General features: G+C 61.1%; 1 long non-coding RNA gene across 1 annotated transcript; it reads right to left on the minus strand.

The window, feature by feature from the left end:
• Positions 1 to 1759: 1759 nt before the first annotated feature.
• On the minus strand, positions 1760 to 4191 carry LOC129145879 (uncharacterized). Its single transcript, XR_008552008.1, has 3 exons — positions 3960 to 4191; positions 3161 to 3190; positions 1760 to 2571 (listed from the first exon to the last, which is right to left on the minus strand). It is a non-coding gene; the product is annotated as an uncharacterized LOC129145879 (long non-coding RNA).
• Positions 4192 to 4443: the final 252 nt, after the last annotated feature.

The raw sequence follows: 4443 nt of genomic DNA on the forward strand, positions 1-4443 counted from the left end.
GGGCCAGGGGATCTTCGGAGATCACAGTCAGGTTCAAGCTTTTCCCTCCGCCACGTCTCTTTCTTTGTGTTCTGTGTGGCCTTCACTTAATAGCGCCTTACTTTCAGTTCAGGTTGTGGAAGTCCCTCTGCTGGAGGAGGGGGGTTTGCGGGGTGGGGGTGTGATGGGGAGGGAGTAAGGCGGTTGAGTGGGAGGGTGGGGAGGAGGGGTGGGGGGGTGGCAGGGATGGGTGAGTGGGGGGGTCGGGGGGGGGGTGAGGTTGCTGGTGCTGGATGCTGGGTGGAGGTTCTTTCGCGGAGAATCAACTTTTCTGTCCCCTGTGGAAACCCAAAGGAACCGGTCCCATCCAACCCCTTCCTCCCCCCACACCCCTCCCACCCCACTCCTCCTGACCTGGGGGAGTTTGTCTGTGTGCCACCCCTTGCGAACACCATCTGAGTTTAACTCCTCCCTCTCTTGTCCCTTTACCCCTGCCTTGGCTTTCAACCTCCAGCCGTTCCCCGCGGCCCTCCCTCCGTAGCCTGGCACTTGGGTCCTGGGGAGTGTGCCCATTCCATCGTCAGGGTGGGGCTCAGGCTCTCCTTTTGCTCTGTGTGAGGCCTGGAGGCCGACTGCTGGATCAGAACCCTGGATGGTACTTGGGCAGGAGGCTGCCTGGGGGTGCGTCCTTTCCTCCCCAGGCAGCTTGCATCTCCTGGGCACTCGTTGTGGATGTCACCAAGCCAGTGACGTGCCCCTGGAGTAGATCCAGGACAACGTTGGCGGTGGCGTGGTGGACGGTGGTGACTTTGCGCTTCCCTCTTTTCCTTTCACTTTCCAGCCTTTGCCGGCCTAGAGCACTGTGGATCCGCGTCCTGCCTCTGCCCCTGGGGTACGGGGCAGGCACAGGTCTACGGAGATGGCGGCACTGGTAGCCAGCTTCCACTCTGAGCTTTCAACCTCCGGGGGTGGAGATCACCCTCATCCTCCAGAACAGGGATCCAGGGGGTCCACGGGGTCCACTTCAGTGCAGCAGCACCGTGAACTGAAGCCCCGCAAAAGGGCTCACAGCATCCCCTTCCCTCGGTACATCTCCTTATTGAAGTTATTAAACATAACACCTCACTCACTGTGCGCCTCCTACCTGTCGCCTACCCTTTCCACAGGTTCAGGTGGGCTCCGGAGGCTGGCACTCAACAGGGTGCGGTTCTTGAGCATCGACACCCAAAACACCGGCCCCCAACACGACTGCCAAACCCACCCCTCAACACTGGACCCCCACCGAATACACTGGGACACGCGCGGGGGCGCGCGCACGCACACACACTCAAGGGCATCGGACAGAAGGTCCCCCACAAACCGGCCCTTCTCACCCATGCGCCCCCCTTCCTCCCCCCCTCCCGCGCACGCGCACGCGCACGCGCACGCGCACGCACACGCAGAGACACGGATCTGATACAGGTATTCCCGGCGGTGGAGCAGGTAGATGGGGACGCGGGTACTGCCATTCTTTGCAGTCGTCGGTTAACTGGTTGGCCCTGAGCAGTGGGTGCCAACCCTGCTTTACCCTGCGGCAGTGGGGACTGCAAATTGGAACATGGCCCGGGCCGCACCTCCAGGGAGCCACGGCCCTTGCGTGTGGCCCCCTGAGGAACTGGGAGATGTTGTGTGGCCTTGCCCAGACCCCTGGATGGGAGTAAGGCCAACCTGCCCAGAGCCAGTGGTTGCCTGAGGGCTTGGTACCCCATATGTGGGGAGCCCCCTGGGTCTATCCCTTCCTACCCCCCAACCGCCCCCTCCCTTAGCCGCAGGACCTGGCCACTCCAAGTCCTGGAACAGAGGCTGAAGTTCCAGGCCAGGGCAGGAAGCACCGTCCTGTCTAAAAGAGACTTGCAAGGCAACGTGGGATGGTGGCCGAGCCCTTGTCAGGGAGGGGGGTCCTGGCGTAAAACTGTGACAGGGCAGGGAGAGGGGCAGCCCAGACCCCGCAAACCTGCCTGCGCTAAATAGGTTCTGCCATCCGCCGCCTCAACACAAAACATATGAGACTTTAATGGGAAGGAACTTTAATACAATTAGGACACAAAACAGGAAAGGCAAAGAATAGAGCTTCTAAATCAAGCACCCAAAGTTACCCGTCCCCTCGTGGGTGAAAGTCCACCCAAGCAGGATTGGCCCAGAGAAAGGCCCCAGAGCCTGCCGCAAGTCTAAAGCATCTTCCAGTGAGGACCCACGGAAAAGGATCACAAACAACCAGACAAGTCTGGAGGGAAACGGGCAAAATCAAAATCAAGACAAAAACCGCCTTTGTCACCTCCCCACAGGTCTCTCACCCACATCTGTGTCACCCAGTCCACGACCAAAAGGCTAGCGCAGTTTCTTCACGTGTCTCTCGGCTCCATGTGCCTCCTCCAGGTCTCCTTCTGGCTCTCCATCCTGCTTCCTTCCTTCCTCAGTCACCTCTGCAGCCTCTTCTTCTCCCTGCTCAGCTCCACCCTCCCAAGCTTGGGTGGGCCAGGGAAACTGGAACCGCCCCCTTTCCTGGGGAGCACCCTGTTGCAAAACCTCAGGCGGAGTCTCAGAGGCTGGGCTCTGTCCCCAGAGCAGGGGCCAAGAAAAGCGGTTTGGTGAGACAGGAAGGGTGAAAGGGCTGCACAGGGTGCCCGACGCCCGCCTCCCCCCCCCCTCCCCGGTCAGTGGTCATTTTGCCGTGTGTGTGTGTGTGTGTGTGTGTGTGTGTGTGTGTGTGTGTGTGTGTGTGTGTGCTTGCGCGCGTGTGTGGGCGTGTGTGTGCGCGCGCGCCAACAGGGGCCCAGGTGGTTGTGTTTTTTCTATGGCAGCGGTCCTTGACTGGATCTTAAGTTTTGTTTGGGCTTTGTGGGATTTTTGTTGTTGTTGTTTGCTTCTTTGACCTTGGCAGAGAAGCAGGCCCTGGCACAGAGGGTGTTGAGGTGAGCAGCTGGGGCTGGGGCTGGGGCTGGGGCTGGGGAGGTCAAGACTTTTCTGTGGAGCCATACTGCCATCAAGCGGAAATTGTTTCAGTTGGAGCAAGCTACCAAGGGCTCCAGTGCCGGGGATGGCTTCAAGACAGGTTGGGTGGGGGGTGGGGGGTGGGGTCGGGGCGTGCTCGGGTGGACTTCGTGAGAGTGCCCCCGATCGGCTAACCGCCACCTGTCCGTACCTCCGTGTTCCATCCAGCGTTGGACCCTGGCTGCACAGTGGAGGCGGGCAGTCAAAAATCACCATGGGCAGCCCCAAAATGGCTGCCACTGGAGGTTGCAAATGGCCCTGCTGGCTCCCAGAAGCCCCAGTGGAGAGAGTGGATTCCGGGTGCCCACCCTTCTCCCGCCCCCGGCCCGCGCCCGCCTCCCCCCCCCCCAAGCAAGGGGAGCTCCAGGCAGAATGTTCCTCCTGGGTCAGCGGAGGAAAACAGCTCCAGTCCCTGCAGCCAGCGGTGAGTTGCTTCCCAGGGCCCACCCCAAGATGGCTGACAAGGAAGCTCAGACCCCACCACCCCCACGCCCCAGCGCTGTGTGGTAAGGGGACTGCCTGCTGTTTCCCAGGGCCCGCAGTGGTGGTCCCGTGTTCCCCCACATGGTCCCGCAGGCAGGGCTGCTTCCCTCAGGGCCTCTGAAGACAGAGCCCGGTCAGCCCAGCACCTCCACCGCTGGCCCCTGTGCCTGGCAGAAGGCGCTTCCCTGCTGCCCGGCGTGTGCACATTCAGGTTCCGCTGGATGGCACTGTGGCTCCAGAAATGAGACTCGCCCCTTTTCCCTGCCCCCCACCCCCACCCCACCAGGCTCTGTTCTCCCTCTCTTGGCTGGGAGGCAGAGACAAGAGTGAGGGCAAGAGTGAAAGACACAGTCGCTGGGACAGAGAGAATGGAAAGGAAAGGTAACAAAAGCTACCTCACAGAGTCACAGAACACAGGGGCCTAGGACCTCACCCCTCACCTTGACCTGTGCTCCAAAACCACCCACCTGGCCACTTTGGGGCCAACCTGCAGGAATAATCTGGCAAGGCTGTCTTTGCTAGCCTCGGTGCTCCTGGCCTCTTGCTGGTCAGCACAGCACCCGTTCCCAGGCAGCAGGATCATCCCTGGTTCTGAAGCCGCGATGCTCAGGGGGCCAAAGAATAGGTCAGAGGCGGCCAGGTCTTACCGGGGTCCAGAAACTGTTGACCCGCCCTGCAGAAAGAGGTCATGCTGCAGGATATCGGCAGGCCCCAGAGGCCTTCAGCTACTCCCTGGGTGGCACCCTGGCAGCCGGCGGGGCGGGGTGGGGGGTGGGGGGGAAGGGTAGTGGGGCAAGGGCACTGCTTTGTGCCCAGGGGTGGGCCTTCTCGGAACGGGAGGGGTTACACAAGTGGGTCTCCGAGCAGGCCGCTTGGCGTCCCGTGTGTCCTGGCTGGAATCCATGTGTTCCCAATTTTGCATCCAGGCGTTTGTACCCACAGGCTAGTTGG

The sequence above is a fragment of the Talpa occidentalis genome, unplaced genomic scaffold (assembly GCF_014898055.3).
Source record: "Talpa occidentalis isolate TD23 unplaced genomic scaffold, MPIMG_talOcc4v2.1 talOcc4.15, whole genome shotgun sequence".
In the NCBI taxonomy this organism is placed as follows: Eukaryota; Metazoa; Chordata; class Mammalia; order Eulipotyphla; family Talpidae; genus Talpa; species Talpa occidentalis.